Source organism: Xenopus laevis, chromosome 1L (assembly GCF_017654675.1).
Source record: "Xenopus laevis strain J_2021 chromosome 1L, Xenopus_laevis_v10.1, whole genome shotgun sequence".
Classification (NCBI taxonomy): Eukaryota; Metazoa; Chordata; class Amphibia; order Anura; family Pipidae; genus Xenopus; species Xenopus laevis.
The window spans coordinates 128,113,452-128,133,683 of NC_054371.1; the positions used below are offsets into that span (position 1 = coordinate 128,113,452).

At 37.0% G+C, this 20,232-nt stretch overlaps 1 long non-coding RNA gene across 1 annotated transcript in view; it reads right to left on the reverse strand.

Moving 5' to 3' along the window:
- LOC108713754 overlaps positions 1-19,917 on the reverse strand; it is a 137,567-nt gene extending 117,650 nt beyond the window's left edge. Inside the window, exon 1 of the long non-coding RNA XR_001935216.2 lies at positions 18,917-19,917. This is a non-coding gene — a long non-coding RNA (uncharacterized LOC108713754). The remainder of the gene's footprint in view (positions 1-18,916) is intronic.
- Positions 19,918-20,232: the final 315 nt, after the last annotated feature.

Below are 20,232 nucleotides of genomic sequence, written 5' to 3' on the forward strand. Positions count from 1 at the left end.
AACACAGAAATATATGTTTACCCCCCAAAACCCTTATATTTTTGGAAAGTACACATTCTACCGGATCTAAAATGGGTACCCATGCCTTTCTGCTCCAAACTACTGAGTCGCAAGGCTTTCCCACAATTGTCGGTTTTGGTGAAATATCTGAAAATTGCCTCAAAGCTTCAAATTCTCAGCACCATATCACCCATGTATCGTTACGCACCAAGAAAAAGCACCTTAAATATGATTGCCAGGGTTCCTCCAATCAGTTTGGTGGCCATTGTTCATAGGTTTACCAAAGTATCTGGCATTTAGAGGCCTCAAAATGAAGTTAGCGCATACAAATAGTCCTGTGGGTAACTTCATCTAATGAAAAATCAACACATTGACTGCATTTTTGTGGGGTAAAAACACAGAAATATATGTTTACCCCCCAAAACCCATATATTTTTGGAAAGTACACATTCTACAGAATCTAAAATGGGTACCCATGCCTTTCTGCTCCAAACTACTGAGTCGCAAGGCTTTCCCACAATTGTCGGTTTTGGTGAAATATCTGAAAATTGCCTCAAAGCTTCAACTTTCCAGCATCGTATTGTCCATGTATCATTACCAGCATAAAGCATCCTAAATATAAACATAGGGGTCTACTAAACAGTTTGATGCCCAATGTGCATAGATATACCAAACTATGTGGCGCACAGAGACCCCCAAATGACAATATGTATAGAGATTTTCACGGCTGACGCGCTGGCTGCTGCAATATAACCACCTGGTGTGTGTATTATGCGACATTAGACCACCTAACAGTACAGAAACCCCAGAAAACCATATATTTTCAGAAAGTACACATTCTGACGAATCCAATATGGGTAAATAAGTGTTTCTACTGCAAACTGCCAAACTGCAAAGCAATGCTGAACGTAACGGTTTTTATAAAATTTCTGAAAATCGTCACAAAGCTTGAATTTCACCCCATTATATGCCCCACATTTCGTAACTTATAAGCATAAAACATCCTAAATATGAACGCCAGGGGTCTACTAAACACTTTGATGCCCAATATGCATAGATATACCAAACTATGTGGCGCACAGAGACCCCCAAATGACAATAGTGTATATACTTTTTTACGGCTGACGTGCTGGCTGCTGCAATATAAGCACCTGGTGTGTGTATTATGCGACGTTAGACCCCCCTAACAGTACAGAGACCCCAGAAAACCATATATTTTCAGAAAGTACACATTCTGACGAATCCAATATGGGTAAATAAGTGTTTCTACTGCAAACTGGCAAAGTGCAAAGCAATGCTGAACATAACGGTTTTTATCAAATTTCTGAAAATCGTTACAAAGCTTGAATTTTACCCCATTATATGCCCCACATTTCGTAACTTATCAGCATAAAACATCCTAAATATGAACGACAGGGGTCTACTGAACACTTTGATGCCCAATATGCATAGATTTACCAAACTATGTGGTGTACAGAGGCGCCCAAATGACAGTAGTGTATATAAATTTTCATGGCTGACGCTCTGGCTGCTGCAATATAAGCACCCAGTATGTGTATTTGCACCATAAGACCCCCTAACAGTATGGAGACCCTAGAAAACCATATATTTTTTAGAAAGTACACATTCTGACGAATCTAAAACAGGTAATTACATCTTTCTACTGCAAACTACCAAACTGCAAAGCTATGCTGAACATAACGGTTTTTATCAAATTTCTGAAAATCGTTACAAAGCTTGAATTTTACCCCATTATGTGCCCCACATTTCGTAACGTATCAGCATAAAACATCCTAAATATGAACGACAGGGGTCTACTGAACACTTTGATGCCCAATAACCATAGATTTACCAAACTATGTGGTGTACAGAGGCGCCCAAATGACAATAGTGTATATAAATTTTCATGGCTGACGCTCTGGCTGCTGCAATATAAGCACCCAGTATGTGTATTTGCATCATAAGACCCCCTAACAGTATGGAGACCCTAGAAAACCATATATTTTCAAAAAGTACACATTCTGACGAATCCAGTATGGGTAAATAAGCGTTTCAACTGCAAACTGCCAAACTGCAAACTGCCAAACTGCAAAGCAATGCTGAACATAACGGTTTTTATCAAATTTCTGAAAATCGTCACAAAGCTTGAATTTTACCCCATTATATGCCCCACATTTCATAACTTATCAGCATAAAACATCCTAAATATGAACGCCAGGGGTCTACTGAACACTTTGATGCCCAATATGCATAGATATACCAAACTATGTGGCGCACAGAGACCCCCAAATGACAATAGTGTATATACATTTTCACAGCTGACGCGCTGGCTGCTGCAATATAAGCACCCGGTGTGTGTAATATGCGACATTAGACCCCCTAACAGTACAGAGACCCCAGAAAACCATATATTTCCAGAAAGTACACATTCTGACGAATCCAATATGGGTAAATATGTGTTCCTACTGCAAACTGGCAAAGTGCAAAGCAATGCTGAACATAACGGTTTTTATCAAATTTCTGAAAATCGTTACAAAGCTTGAATTTTACCCCATTATATGCCCCACATTTCGTAACTTATCAGCATAAAACATCCTAAATATGAACGACAGGGGTCTACTGAACACTTTGATGCCCAATATGCATAGATTTACCAAACTATGTGGTGTACAGAGGCGCCCAAATGACAGTAGTGTATATAAATTTTTATGGCTGACGCTCTGGCTGCTGCAATATAAGCACCCAGTATGTGTATTTGCACCATAAGACCCCCTAACAGTATGGAGACCCTAGAAAACCATATATTTTTTAGAAAGTACACATTCTGACGAATCTAAACAGGTAATTACATCTTTCTACTGCAAACTACCAAACTGCAAAGCTATGCTGAACGTAGCGGTTTTTATCAAATTTCTGAAAATCGTCACAAAGCTTTATTTTACCCCATTATGTGCCCCACATTTCGTAACGTATCAGCATAAAACATCCTAAATATGAACGACAGGGGTCTACTGAACACTTTGATGCCCAATAACCATAGATTTACCAAACTATGTGGTGTACAGAGGCGCCCAAATGACAATAGTGTATATAAATTTTCATGGCTGACGCTCTGGCTGCTGCAATATAAGCACCCAGTATGTGTATTTGCATCATAAGACCCCCTAACAGTATGGAGACCCTAGAAAACCATATATTTTCAAAAAGTACACATTCTGACGAATCCAGTATGGGTAAATAAGCGTTTCAACTGCAAACTGCCAAACTGCAAACTGCCAAACTGCAAAGCAATGCTGAACATAACGGTTTTTATCAAATTTCTGAAAATCGTCACAAAGCTTGAATTTTACCCCATTATATGCCCCACATTTCATAACTTATCAGCATAAAACATCCTAAATATGAACGCCAGGGGTCTACTGAACACTTTGATGCCCAATATGCATAGATATACCAAACTATGTGGCGCACAGAGACCCCCAAATGACAATAGTGTATATACATTTTCACAGCTGACGCGCTGGCTGCTGCAATATAAGCACCCGGTGTGTGTAATATGCGACATTAGACCCCCTAACAGTACAGAGACCCCAGAAAACCATATATTTCCAGAAAGTACACATTCTGACGAATCCAATATGGGTAAATATGTGTTCCTACTGCAAACTGCCAAACTGCAAAGCAATGCTGAACGTAACGGTTTTTATCAAATTTCCGAAAATCGTCACAAAGCTTGAATTTTACTCCATTATATGCCCCATATTTCGTAACTTATCAGCATAAAACATCCTAAATATGAACGCCAGGGGTCTACTGAACACTTCGATGCCCAATATGCATAGATATACCAAACTATGTGGCGCACAGAGACCCCCAAATGACAATAGTGTATATACTTTTTTACGGCTGACGTGCTGGCTGCTGCAATATAAGCACCTGGTGTGTGTATTATGCGACATTAGACCCCCCTAACAGTACAGAGACCCCAGAAAACCATATATTTTCAGAAAGTACACATTCTGACGAATCCAATATGGGTAAATAAGTGTTTCTACTGCAAACTGGCAAACTGCAAAGCAATGCTGAACATAACGGTTTTTATCAAATTTCTGAAAATCGTCACAAAGCTTGAATTTTACCCCATTATATGCCCCACATTTCGTAACTTATCAGCATAAAACATCCTAAATATGAACGACAGGGGTCTACTGAACACTTTGATGCCCAATATGCATAGATTTACCAAACTATGTGGTGTACAGAGGCGCCCAAATGACAGTAGTGTATATAAATTTTCATGGCTGACGCTCTGGCTGCTGCAATATAAGCACCCAGTATGTGTATTTGCACCATAAGACCCCCTAACAGTATGGAGACCCTAGAAAACCATATATTTTTTAGAAAGTACACATTCTGACGAATCTAAAACAGGTAATTACATCTTTCTACTGCAAACTACCAAACTGCAAAGCTATGCTGAACGTAGCGGTTTTTATCAAATTTCTGAAAATCGTCACAAAGCTTTATTTTACCCCATTATGTGCCCCACATTTCGTAACGTATCAGCATAAAACATCCTAAATATGAACGACAGGGGTCTACTGAACACTTTGATGCCCAATATGCATAGATTTACCAGACTATGTGGCGCACAGAGACCCACAAATGGATATATAGTAGATAAAATTTACATAGGCAAAACAAAATAACACAGAACAGTGTGAAATGCAAATAAATCACCAAAACCTAGTAAAACCACAAAAATCAATGCTTTTTTTTTTTCACACTAGTGTAATCGGCCACCAGAATTACCGTTTGAATATTTTAGCTGGGCCAAATCGATTATACGGACAGAAACAAGTGAACAACACAAATGCAGAGCTGAAAATGCAATAAAATGGCTAAAAATTCAATAAAATGGCTAAAAATGCACCAAAATACCCAAAATTGCAATATAACCACCAAAATAACATACAAAAGCTATTGCACACTACGGTTAGCGAATACGCTATTCGGAACGGCAATAAAACATTTTTTTTAGCCAAAAAAGAGACGATACGATAAGAAAAAAAAAAGCCACAAAGCCACAAAGCCATATATGTACATATGCGTGTGCACAACGGGTAAATTGCATGTTATTTGCGCGTGTGCGCGTGTGCAAGTGTACATGGGTGCTGTGAGTGTGTGTGACCCCCCCAATCCCCAAAAATCTATGTGTGAGTGTGTGTAAGTGTGAATGTAAGTGTATATTACTGTAATAAGTGTGTGTTGGTGTGTTTTTGTGTGTGTAAATGTTACACTTACCTGGGGTAGATGCATCAGATCGATGAGAAAGGGCCCCACGCAGCAGATCTGCAGCTCCAATGGTCATCAGGCAGGGGGGGGCGGAGCTGGGCGGAAGTGAAGTGCAGGCAGCAGCAGGACGCATAGGAAACGCGTCCCTGCTGCTGCTTTGGGGCCCCTGGGCGATCGCGCCCCAGGGGCCACTCGATCCCCTGCTCTGCTCGTTGCCTAGGGGCAGGGGATCGTGAAGGAATGGAGCGAGCGGCTCTAACAGCCGCTCCTCCACTCGCAAACCCGGAAGTGCTGCAGAACGTAGAATCTACGATCTGTGGCACTTTGGTCCTTTGATCCACAGAACGTAGATTCTACGTTCTGTGGCACTTAAAGGGTTAAATACCTTTCAAAATTCACGCCAAACGTGCGCAAACGTGCTGGCGCAATCACTCCAGCGTGCCTGCGCTGGAGCTAAGGGCTATGCGGTGGGCGACCCCGCCGCATAGGTAATTTTCGTACACTAATGACTTTATTAATCCACACCCATTTATCACCAGTCTTATTTTGGTTGCTTTGATTATGGAAATAAAAAGTTATGTTGATAACAATCTAAAAAGTATTTTTTATTTTTATTATCTACTATTATCTGCTGTGATAAACAATAATAAACGGGCATCAAAATGTTGCATTCAAATATATACATATATGAAATATATAAAATTACTTATGGATATCCATTGATTTTTCATGTCATTGTTGTTATACGAAAAATGATGGTTATCCGGAATGTTGGAGTTTTCCAGATAAGGGTGTTTTCCTAATTGGATCACCATACCCTAAGTATACTATAAAACATTTAAACATTAAATAATCCCAGTACAATTGTTTTTCCACCAATATGGATTAATGCAGTTTAGTAAGAATCATGAACAATTTACTGTTGTATTTTTAAAAAGAAAACAATTTCAGAAATTATTTTTAATAAATGGAGTCTATTGGATATGGCCATCCTGTAAGTTGAATATATTTAGGGGGTTATTTATCAATGTCCAACTCTGAATTGCTGATTGGACAAAAAGTCAGATTTTCCCGCCAAAAAGTCAGATTTTCCCGCCAAAAATCTGACTTTTGGCGTTCAAATTAGAAAAATAAATCAGATTTTTGGCCAAAACTCAGTGCAGACCATGATATTGAAATGGGACCTTTGCCATTGACTGAGATCAGTTTTGGTTTTTTTTCTGATGGTGTCCTTGGACCATGGAATTTTTTGGTCAAAACACATTTTTATGTTAAAAAAAACTCATATTTTTTGAGTTTTTGAAAAAAACTTGAATTTTTCAAGATTGATTATACCCCAACCCTGGAAATAGCTTGAATCCAAATATACACCATCTAAAAGCTGCCAAAGTCATTTAGGAGTGAATGGCAGAGGTCTCTTGAGGAGTTTTTTTTGTAGGGCTTTGCCAGAAAACTCGATCAATTCAAGTTTTTTCGCCAAAAACTCTATTCATTTGAGATTTTGCAAATCGAAGTTATACATACATTTAAAAAACAAGACACATAGTAGCAATCTTTACCACATTTATATTTTAACATCTCAGCTCAGTTTGAATACATTGTATAACAAGTAATGAATGGTATCAATATATAACTTTATTAATTGATATTTATTTATAACTTTTTTAGCTATATGTATGTTTAGTGATGTTTAAAATGATAGTCGCTTTGGTATGACGGGGTTGGCACGTCAGGGGTGCCACATTGTAGATATAAGGCACTTTCATTGTTCATTTGGCACTTTGAGAAAGGTCCAGTGAGGTTCAAAACGTCAGTCCTTTTGCTCTACAATAAAGTGACTTTTTTTAAGTCCTGTGAGTGCGGATCTTTCTCTGGAGGTATGGATAAGTTATGATGATTTTGCACCCAAGCACAATAACGGACTTTATCGAGAGTTCCGGTAACACTATGGAATGTATTTGAAAAGATTACCTGGCACCCGTGTTTTCTTAAACATTTAAATAACTATATATTGTGCTTAAACTGCTAATGGAGACGGCGACAACAGCAATGACCCTAAATCATTCCGTGGTGGATCGAAAAGGAGGAGCAAGAATACCACAGTGAAGGCTGGTGATTCGCTACCCGATTATGTCGGTACATCAGATACCTGATTGTGTACATCTGTGAACATGGGTGCTATTAGGATTGGACACCGGCTACACGAACTCCATTGTGATGAGAGGGATGCTGAGGGTGAATGGCCGGAAACAAACTGGAGGACTGGCGCTGCAATAGACCAGCGGGAGCAAGGTGAGCCAGCAAGAAGGTACTATTTCCCTGCCAGTTGAGCTCCAGGTGGCTGTGAAGGACTGTGGTTGAGACTTGCGAGTAGCGAGTAAAATTCATGATAATTCCTTTTAAGGTTGAATACTTTCCCCAATGATGGCAGCCAATTAACGTGAGTTGGGTAGATTTACATCCATTACAAATGCTACTTTGTTTTTTGGGGTAGACCTTGGGATTGACTATCTGTCTTTGATTCGCTGAAAGAATCTTTTGTATGAAGTTCATTATGGCCAGATATAGCGGCATGAAAGGAGGATGTTGCACACTACCGAGGACTTTAGGGGGTGGTATTCAAATTACATGTTTTGATATGAACACTTTGGGACTTTCTTACTTACAAAGAAAAATGTACACAAGGGAGTTGTAGTTGCACATTTAGGTGAAATGCGGATGCATTCAAGTTAATGACACTATTTGTTGATTGCATGTTTTATTTTTAGAGTTTTCTCCAAAAGTAAAGACAAAAGTTAAGATAAAAAATTCAAATAATTTATTAGGACATACAGATGACCGCCTAATGCGTTTCGTGCCTACTAGGGCAGAGCCTATGAGTAAGTGCCCCAGTAGGCATGAAACGCATTAGGCGGTCATCTGTATGTCCTAATAAATTATTTGCATTTTTGTCTTTACTTTTGGAGAAAACTCACAACTTCTTGCTAATAAGGAAGGGGGCTATACACAACAGGATCCCTAACAAGGTGATGCACAGATAGACTAACAGGAGGGTTTACAGTGGTGTTTTATTCAATTAAGTTATGGAATGGTATTGGGGATGACACGTTTTAAATGGTATAATATAGCAATCATTGATGCTTGGTTTTTCACATATATGATTATTTAACCACCTGGATGTATGGGTATCTGGGATAGATAGTATTACTACACATTGAACACAGTCCCGTAGATTAGAGGGGGATGGGCCAAGACCCAGGGATCTCTCATGCAATGGATAAAAAGGGAATATTCCGCATTCATAGCGTAGTGCATTAAAATCCCGGGTGTCCTAAACAGCTTCCCAGTGATAACTAATGGATAAATAATGATTTAATTAAATTTAGTGATGAATTAAGTGACATATTAATATATATTAAAGAATTAATGTGAAGTTGTACCAAATAAGGGTAGAAGGATCTATAATGTTAGAAATGGAATTAATAGATAACGTACTGATATAATCTTGACAGTCCACGAAATGACTGGTAGCTTTATTTAATAACATTTTACTCAGAGATTGACACAATAGCAAAAATGTATTCAAACCGGAAGCTGAGATGTTACAATATAAATTTGGTAAAGATTGCTACTATATGGGGCACATTTACTTAGCTCGAGTGAAGGAATAGAATAAAAAATACTTCGACCTTCGATTACGACTTCAAACGATTCGAACTAAAAATCGTTCGACTATTCGACCATTTGATAGTCGAAGTACTGTCTCTTTAAAAAAAACTTTGACCACCTACTTCGCCACCTAAAACCTACCGAGGTACAATGTTAGCCTATGGGGAAGGTCCCCATAGGCTTTCTAAGTATTTTTTTTATCAAAGGAAAATCTTTAGATCGATGAATTAAAATGCTTCAAATCGTTCGATTACTCCGATCGTTCGAACAAACGAATTGCGGTAAATCCTTCGACTTCGATATTCGAAGTCAAAGGATTTTACTTTGACGGTCGAATATCGAGGGTTAATTAACCCTCAATATTCGACCAATAGTAAATGTGCCCCTATGTGTCTTGTTTTTAAAAGTAATGAATGGTATCAATATATAACTTTACTAACTGATGTGTAACTTTTTTAGTTATATGTATGTTTAGAGATGTTTAAAACGATAGTCGCTTTGGTATGACGGGGTTAACACCTTCCCCTTTAAAAACTCAACCATAAAAATTTGGGGTCATTAAATGGGCCCCTAAGTGTAATGCAGCAAGATATTTAAAAGGAGTAGGTATTCTAGGTATATGCTTTCATTTATCACTAAGAAGAAATAAACCTAAATTTAAGATCATTTGACAGGAAATATGGGTTAGGGCAATAATAGTGTGACCCAGTGCCATTTTTCCTTTATGTAAATCATAAAAGGGCTACTTTAAGCATACTTTCTATTTTTCTAAGAAATGAACATAAATTTCCCAATACATGAAAAGGAACATTTCAGAAAACACCCAGTGAATACACAGCAATACTTTAATCACTTGACTGGCCCATGATGGGGCTACCACATCCTGAGGGCCAGAACACCGCTTTCTGAAGAAACTTGGCCGAAAAGAGTCAAAAGTGGTCACTTGATCCTTAGACATCAGAGAAACTGTGGCCTCTTCATACTTTATGACATATTTAATAAGTACAAGAATTGCCGCAAGAAAAGATTATATAACAAAATTCTAATAGCTAGCAGAACAATTTAATTATTTTTGATAACGTGTCAGTCATAAAATATATTGTATAAAAGATTTGCGGCATGTGCAAAAATCATTACCATGTTTCTGTATAAAACATCATTAAAACTAAGACTAGTCTTTCTCGTAGTATAATTCACTTGGTAATCACTCTTTTACCTTTTTTCACCACCATCTTCCTGTTTTGATTCCTTTATACAGGCTAAAGGGGATTTTTTCTAGCTCAAATCATGAAAAACAGTTCCAAACCATATCTCCTTCTCTACACACTTTACAAGTAGCAGAATGTATACAGGCATGAATCCTTCATCTGGTCTCCACTTGAGTTTCTGGATAATTTTGGCAATATATACATTATATTTACATTATTATATATGTGTGTGTGTTTCAGACCAAATACTTGCCCACAAAGGAGGGGGGTATGAACCGCACATGTCTAAAGACCTTTGCATTAGAATATTTTTGGGGCTTAGATCAGTGACGTGTGTCTAATTGGTATTGAAATCAGTATATGCTTTATTCCTGGTTGTTACTTTTTAAACAATGTTGCACACGTCTTAGTTCCCCAGTATACACAGGTCATTGGCTTTTGTTACATTGCATCAATAGTCTGAGCCACCAGTGCGGAGAATAGAAAGGGAAAGACAGACACAACTTTCAATAGCAATACATATACAAATAACTTAAAACCATAGAACATTTTAAATGAATAATGTTTTCTTTTATCAGGCAAAAAAATGTTTGGGGTATGGGTAAATAGAATCACGTTAACAGCATGTGGCTAAATACTTTTTCACTTCCTTGTTTGTTTGTCAAAAAGTCAGAATCTGGAACTGAATCCTGGATTCCATGCATCCCAAGTCTACTTGTTTCCATTTTGATTGGTGACCATTCTCTTAAGAATTCTGGTTTCTCCAACTGCTCCTTGCCCAAGCATGAAAAGACTTTATTTATATAAAAGAGTGATTTACATATTAACTATTTTATTCTATATTGTATATTTTACAGACGTCTGCAAAGTTATGTTTGCCTTGAAGATTTTTTAATTACATCAACCTACTATTGACTACAAATGGCAAAAATGATAAGCTGTCCAAAGTCATTGACAGATAACCAATACGATAACCAATAAGATATACTAAAAATGACCTCCCCTTATAATAATAATAATTTTGTTTAAATGTATCTTTAATTGGTGCATAGTACCTGTAGGTACTGATATCCACAGCTGTAAGTACCAAAGGGATTGAGTCCTTCTGTATACTTGATTGGATTTCATGATGGTCAATGCCCTGCTGGCATATGGTAGGTTTATTTTCCTTATCCTTCATAATACACTGGCATCTTCAGTCTGATTAGCTGTTTAGCTTCCCTTTAAAACTTTTTATTACTGTTTTATTTTAAGCAGAACTTGTTTTGAGAATACTGACTGAACAACAATTCTTTAATACTTGTTGAAATATATTCAGGCTCCAGGTATATTCACATTCAAACTTGTTACATTGTCACATTAGAGTTCAAAATAAGACATGTCTATCAATTTCAACTCTTTCCTCAAATAAATCTTTTGAAACTTCTAGTTAAGTTGTAAAAGGTTAATTTAAGAAGTAAACGTAAATAATCTTAGAATTTATTCCAGCCCGAAACACTCAGATACTGCTAGCATACAGTATGTAGCTAGCCTCTTGTCTCCTTTTAAATGGTCATGTGAGCCGACTATAGCTTGTACTTTATGGGTAATTAGTAATCATTTGTATTGCTTACTGTAGACTTCACTTTATGTTATGCAATGGCAGTGATTACTAAGTGGTCATGCTGCATGTGTAGTTTAGAGGTGTCCAGATTTCAACCGATGATGTAGTAACTTTTCCCCTTTTCAACCAAACATCTATAAAGTTCACATACTGCAGAGCTGATTTGTTATAAATTTATACATGCCTTATTTTTGCAGATAATGCTGTAGAGCTGATTACAAATCAACCTCGAGGCATGAAAATGTATAGGTTCATTTACAGTTTCTAAATAGATCAAGGAGGAAGCCAGCAGACAGATTAGTAAATGTTCAAGTTGTTTAAGCACGGAGCCCAGGACTATTTTTATTCTTGTTCCCTACACAATAATTGTCCACTGTAGAGCATGGGTAAAGCTCCTGGGCACAAATAAAGAGAAGAAAGGTGGGGAGCTACAGGAACAACATGAGACCTTCACTGTCATAGAGCTGTGGTGTGTCTAGGCTGGAATGCTAAGCCTATGCAAAATGTGCATCATTTATTAAGCTTTAGTTATTTTATAATACAAAATGTATCATCTACAAAGTGAACAATAAATTGGACTAATGAAATAGATTTTGTCATGTGATCACCCTTGCTGTGCAACATCATCTGCACCTTTGTTAGAATAGAATTCTGATTCCAAAGGAAGCAACATCGGAATACAGGTATGGGACCTGTTATCCAGAATGCTTAGGACCTGGACATTTCCAGATAAGGGATCTTTCTGTAATTTTGATCTCCATACCTTAAGTCTACTAAAAAATAATTTAATTAAGTCTACTAAAAAATAATTTAAATATGAATTCAATAGGGTTGTTTTACTCCATATAAGAATTAATTACATCTTAGTTTGCATCAAGTACAAGGTAATGTTTTATTATTACAGAGAAAAATATACTTTTTAAACATTTTAATTATTGGAATAAAATGGAGTCAATTCCCGTAATTGGGAGCTTTCTGCATAACAGGTTTAATAAAGACCAAGACATAAAGCAGAACCCTGATTTTTTATCTTGGGTCTCCAGATGCTGCTGCGCTATAACTTGCAGCATTCTTCAACAAATACTAAGGTGCAGATTTATCAAGGGGCAAATTTCGAAGAAAAAAATACTTTGAAATTCGACCATCGAATTAAAATACTTCGACTTTGAATATTGAAGTCATAGGATTTTTCACCGAATTTGGCCATCGAACGATTGAAGTAAAATCGGTTGATCGTACGATTTTAAAGTACGATCGAACGATTTTACTTCGATGTGTGAAGACTTCTAAAAATGCATTAGAAAGTCCCAATAGGCTAACATAGCACTTCAGCAGGTTTAATTTGGCAAACTATTGAAGTCGAAGTTTTTTTAAAGAGACAGTACTTTGATTATCGAATATTCAAACTATTTTACTTCGAATCGAGTTGTAGTATCCTATTCGATGGTCGAAGTATCCAAAAAATGACTTAGAATTTCAAATTTTTTTACTTAAAAATTCCCTCTAATTCACTTCGACCCTTGATAAATCTGCCCCTAAATGGAAATAAGAAATTGAATTGATCTCTATTAAATTCATATACAAACAATGTACTTTTTCATTACCACTAAAACATATGATAAAAAAGCATCACACATCACAAAAAGGCCTGCCTTTTGTTTTTAGGATTATGTTTCTTACCTTTATATTTTTCATCAAGCACAGGCTTTACATTCAAAGCTGATTTTCTAGGATGAACATATATTGGATAGTGAAATACACGCCAACAGTAAATTGTAAAGAAATGAACAAGTCAATAAGGATATGACCACACAGGTCACAGAACTCCTAAGTGACTTTTGCTATCCATTTTATAATGCATGATTGATAGTTTTGTAGAAAGTAAACATGATATTTAATAGTAATAAGAGTCAGTGTTTGAAGTTATGTGATCCGTCAGCCTGTGGACTCCTGCTTTCACACAGGTCACAGGACTTGTTAACACAGGAGTTGAGCTCACTCAGAAAGGGCCAACAAAATGAACTAAAACTGCCAGTATTTGGCCCTTGGCTTCCAGAGGATACTGGCAGCTTCAGATCATCGACAGCTGGAAGGCCACAGGTTTGACATTCCTGTTTTTCTTCTACTTACATGTATTATTATTCTAGTTGGCTATGTCATTTCTTATTAGTGAATGATGTCACAACTACAGCATGCTGTTATTATTGTACCACTGTAAAATCACAAATATAACATGATAACATTATTATTATAGCAACATTACCGTATTTAGCCAGAGTAGAATGCATACATACAGTATATAATTGATTTCTGTTACACTTCAGGTATATTATAGGCATTGAGGCACATTTAAATATTTTTTTACGCATTTTTTTGAACAGATTAAAAAAATGTTCAAATCAATAAAAATCTTAATTCATCACTAGGGATGGGTGAATTATTTTGCCTTGTATCGCCACGTAAATGACGCCCATAGACTTGTATGGCACCACACGTCAAAAAAAAAAAAGACGCGGGTCAAAAAACAATTTGCCGCACGTCAAAATTTTTTTCACGCCCATAGACTTTAATGGTCGTTGATGACATTTCACGGGCAGCAAATTTTTTACAAAAACAAATGGGTCAAATTCGCCCAAGCCTATTCATCACTTTATACCACTAATACAATATATGTGTGTCTTTTCTGCACATACAGTATTCATGTATAAATATACAGGCATGACCTGTTATCGAGAATGCTTGGGACCTGGAGTTTTCCGGATAAGGGCTCTTTCTTTAATTTGGATTTCTATATATTAAGTCTAGCTAAAAATAGAAAAAAATAGATATTAAATAAACCCAATAGGATTGTTTTACCTCAATAAGGATGAATTGTTTCATAGTTCGGATTAATTTAAAGGTACTATTTTATTACAGAGAGAAAGGAAATATTTTTTACAATTGAGTCTATGGGAGATGGCTTTCCCGTAATTTGGAGCTTTCTGGAAAACAGGTTTCTGCATAAAGGATCCTATACCTGTACATAATACCAGCCCTTCAACTGTGATTTGCAAAAACCATCTGTTGTAGATAAAGATGTGCATATTAGGGGGGTTATTTTTAAATCTCTGAATTTATCTCATTGTTTTATTAAAAAACCACAACCAAACTCCCATGCCCGATTTTACCTTATTTATTAATTAAAAAACTCATATTAATTGGATCGGGAAATGACCAGATAAAATCAAATGAAACACCGAATCATCTGTTTTTTCTGACTTTTTTCCCAAATCACAAAATTTTTTGGGTTTTTGCCCAAAAACCCCTAAAAAGTCAGTGCAAACCATGATAACTTTCAATTGGTGCCTCTCCCATTGACTTATACAGGACCTAAAAAGGTCTGAGATGGCGAATTTTCGGATTTGTGCTTTTTGTAGCATCAGGGGATAATAAATATCGAAAAATTCAAGGTTATTTTTTCCATGAAAAAGTTTTTGCCCCAAAATGCCAGACCAGAAAAATTCGAAGTTCAGAAAATAGCCCCCTATATCTGTAAAATCATTGTAAATTAGCTAAATGGTCAGCTATTTTGGAATTAACAAAATATTACATGCAAATATAATATCTGATTCCCCTCCAGACAACTAAAGAGTTGTTATCCTATATTTTCTTGTAACATTGTAACACTTCTATTTTCCAATACTGCTAAGTCATGTATAGTGATGGGCGAATTTGTCCCGTTTTGCAAATGGCAAAAATGGGAATTGTGATGCCGGCGTCAATTCGCGGGCATCAAAATCGACGCTGGCGTCAATTCCAATGCCAGCAACAATTTGACGCCAATGGGCGTATGTTTAATTGTCTCCAGCATCTGAATTGTCACAGCAATTTCGTAAATTTATTTGCCGGTGGTAAAAAGCAGAAATTCGCAGCAAATTTGCCTGCCGAATAAATCCGCCCATCACTAGTCACATACAGTAAATAGTAAATACTTTATGCATGCTTTATATTAGCTATGCCAACACTTTGTTGTTTTAATAGCTTTTTTTTCACAATTTCTGTTCCTCAAGGAATATAAGAAGCTAAAAAAATATTGGAGGGGAAAAAAAACAGTTCACTAGAAAAGATCAACTGTGGGGACCTTGTGGGTTCAACTGTGCAGACCTGTTCTTCATTAAGTAATCTCTCATGGGACGTCACAATGTACCTGTCCATGGGCCTATTGAACTGCATAACCCTTTTCTCTATTCCATTTTTTCTTGAACCAAGTGAATCATACCCTGCTGCTGACAAGTTACAGCAGGACAGCAGAAGCAACATGAAAGTACTTTTTTCTTACTTGTCTAAATCAGGCGATTTTTTTTTCTTTTTCTTGAAAAGAGGACACAGCATTGACTCATGACATGGCGAGATGAAATGAGAGGTCTGGGATGGTGGCGGAGAAGTGAAGATAAAAGTAATCAAATGACACTGCTGGAATGCAAACAGGCATTCCTCAGTGCAGCAGTTGCACAACCATGAAACATCCCTGACAGCATGCAGGATTAGGAGAAAATGTTATGGAAAGCATTGGCTTTAAAAAAAAAAAAAAAGAGAAACTTAAGTAAGTTAAGTAAATAAGTAATGAAAAGACATTTAGTTGTCCTTCCACAAACTTGTTCTAGTTATTTAAGAATATTAATAAGCACATGAAACTCTAAAATATAGTGGTTTATTTGGCTGTATTGCAGGCTATATGTGTACTTATAAGATCATTATTTCCAAACATAAAATTTAGGGTAATTGTATCTGCCTTAAGTATATGGATTTTTTTTAAATTAAAATGAACCTCGGAATTGCTGCTACACAGATAGATCAATGATGATGCTATTTTGAAATAAATATTTAGATTTCTACATAATTCCATAGTATTTGTTTGTTCTTTTAGAAGAAAGGCAAAGTTAGCTTTCACATTTTCATGATTTAGTAGTTTGTATAGCGAGAAGGAAAGGTCCATAATAAAGAGGAGGCATATATCTTCTTCCAGACCAAATCTTTTGCCGGAGGCTATTAGTTAAAACTTTATTTCTCTCGGACACTGATTATGATATAGTTTACTGGTTTTGTTTCAGCAGCCCAAGGAATGCTATCCTGGCTAGTGTTCTCCATTTAAATTAAACATCTCTGATATAACATTCCTTCTCTAAATAAAGAAAGGGCCCTGGCATTACACACTTTATGAGCACTGTTCACTCTGAAAATAGCAGCTAAGGCAAAAGTGAGACCGAGTTTGTGCTCGCTGTGACAGGATATGTTTTAAAATGTATAGGTCTTTTTACTGAGCCTTAACGTTTTGATCAAGGTCTCTGATAACAAATTTCCTTAATGGCCTTGTTGTGTGTGCATACTGCAACATTTACATGTATGTACATCAAACACTTGCTTAGGTCAAATAACATGATCATCGTTGAGGGAAGAAATGGCAGAATATATGTTTCAGATGGCAACAATTTTCCTTCTATCAAAATATTGCACTTTTTGTTGTTACACGGCTGCAGCTTTTTTATTCTGTTTTTTTTATTTCCTTGTCTCTCTAATACATTTGGTTGGGGATGTGTCAGTGTGTCCTCAATCAGGGATTCATTGTGTTTGCTGAATGTAACTTGACATATCCTTAAGAAGTTAAAGAAGCGATTGTTAGGGATCGCCCTCTCCATGTAGTTAATTATGTGGTACATGATCAGGTTGGCTTTTGTCTAAAAGCTTTTTTCTAATTGTAGCCTAGGGTTAAATCCCAAGGAGGGGCTATCCTGATTTTCAGCAGCATTCTTAACTACACATGATCTGGAATATTTCCACTACAAGTTCTCTTTCTCTCTTTTGGTGCTTGTCTTTTAGCTGACCCATTTCCCACACCTCTTTTGATCATCAGAACAAGCATGTCATATTAAATAGAAAAAAAGGGGGGCATTAACATAAATCTTTTAATCCCAATTCCTTCGCGTGAAAATAGGTGCGTCCAGTCCCACCTCCTATCCTCCTTTCCAGTCTCTTCAACATAGGAAGGCAAAGGGGGGAGCTGGAAACTAAACATGAGAAATAAATATATAAGGCAGCACTTTCAATGACTTCAGCTTCACTTCCTAAAGTGTGCTGCCGCTTGCCGGCTTGTTCAAGAATCCATTGAAGATAGCAGGGCAGGGAACAGTCTGCACTAATCAGTGCTAGTTACATCTATATAAGTGATCTTATTCATATGAAAGCCTTCCAATTTCAGCAGGTATTTTTCTTAGGTTGTACCTACCAGACTCCGCACCTTTTTTTGTACAAATGTACAATTGTATGCATTTAATAAAAAAGTAATTTCTTAATGAATAAATTGCACATCGTTTATCCCTAATATTCTTTAAAAAAACGTGACCAATAATTTAGTTTGGGATGCAAATGAGGTAGTGTATGTGTCATTGAATCAGATTTCAAGCTTTTTCAGAAGTCCTGCGTAATTTCTGGAGCAAATAACAAATTACTTTTGAAAACTTGTAATCCATTCCATGCTAAAGAAACTGGAAGGTGTTTCTTAGATATCTGAACACTAAAGAGCAGGGTTCCCTCTGATAATCAAGGCACCTCTTTTCACAAATGACACACTGTCTAATTACCATTCATTAACAGGCAGCATTGGGCAAGTGAGATAATAGGAGCTTTAATATATCTATATAATATAATATATATACTGTATATAACAGCACCTAGTTCAAAAAACTTTCTAATACAGCTAGTTAACCTGCAATCATATTACACATTTCTAACTATGTCATCCATATTTCCTAAGGCCATTAAACATCCATAGAGGGGAACATATTAATGTAATAATGAGTGATAAATTATAAACCCTTGGGGTGGGGAAAAAATAAAGCACTGATGTAGAAAAACAAAACAAAATAGTATGTAACAACTGCATATATGTATGCCTTTTTCACTTCCACCTTATTTATTATTATACTGTTCATTGCAATACAGGGCCACAAATAATTGCAATTTCCAAAATTTTGACCTTCCAACGTTTGTTAAACTACAACATCCTTTTAACTGTTATGTGATGTTAGTGTTGCTTTTTACATTTACTCAGTATCTGTGCATATATTTATATATTTATATATTGTAGCTGAAAAGAACGACTTACCATGCTGCTTCCCTCTTGCACACCCCTCCTGTTAGTTTTCGTCTCGGTAGCTCAGGCAAGCAGAGTTCTGTCAGTGCCTGTTGCAAACTTTTCTAACTATCCTTTCACTGACTTTCTCGGTTATCTTCAATTTAGTTGAGGCGACAGCTTGCTGGAACCTACAAACGTTGTTATGGCTCTTAACGGGAGACCCGATCTTCATTGGCCAAAAAAACAGAAGATGTATATAAAAGGAATGAAAAAAAATAGTTTCAGAAAAATCTGAATCCCTCTAAGCGCATGATAGTTGAGAGAGAGAGAGAAAGTAAGAGAGGGGGGGGGTTTAAATGGGAGGGAAGCAATGACTTCTACCTAGTGTGACTTAAAAAGGATCTGGAAGAATAGAGCCCTCGTCTGCCACTTACATCTAAATGAAGGGATAGTTTATGCTCTGGCACAGGTTCCCCAAATGATTTTTATCTGTTTTTACCCACTGGCACATGCCTGCTGAGCTCCTATTTTTCAGATCTGTGTGAGCCACTGTAAAGTTTCTGGAGTCATAAGACTGTTACTAGGGGCTGTGGATGGGTTGACATGAAATCTTGAAGCCTTCTGCCTGTTCAGTTGCAGGGACAGACACTCTCACATAGAGGCGCTGATCTTTTCCCCCCTTTTTCCTTGAGCTGCTGTTTTCTTCCTTATCAGCAGTACAGCTAGTCCAGACACTTATCTGAGAAGAGGGAGGCTGAGAAGGAAAACTAACAGTACACTACAAAAATAGAAAACCGAACCTGGTTAGGGTGAGATGGGCTAAAAGGAGCCAAAAAGGCAGAGAAAGACAGAGTGGCTGCGCTGAAAACTTGGCTGTCTACAAAAGTTTTGTCCTAGGACTGGTAATACTGTCTGTGGCTTCTCCTTAGCTCCTGTGTCTGTGTGAGTGTGGGTTTGGAAGAATTTGCCTTTTTTTTCTCTTCCTCCTCAGCCGTCACGGTGTAGGTTTGCAGGGTAAAGAGTCACATCTGTGTGTGACACTGAGCCAACCAAACTAACCCTGCCCTGGAGACATACAAACACACACACACATCCCACGCAGGAATGTCATCTACACCCAGCACCCGGCACAGCAGAAAACGGCAATATGGGATTCAAGCGATTTCTATCTTAATAGATATTAGATAGAAAAGATTTTGCAGGCTTTGAATATACCATTACTATTTGGGTATATTTAGCTTACCTAGCACTCTATAACCGCAGTACGTTATAAACAATCACATTGTGTAAAAGCTATGATTAAATGATAAAATCATAAATGCACAAGCACTTAAAACTTGAGGTCC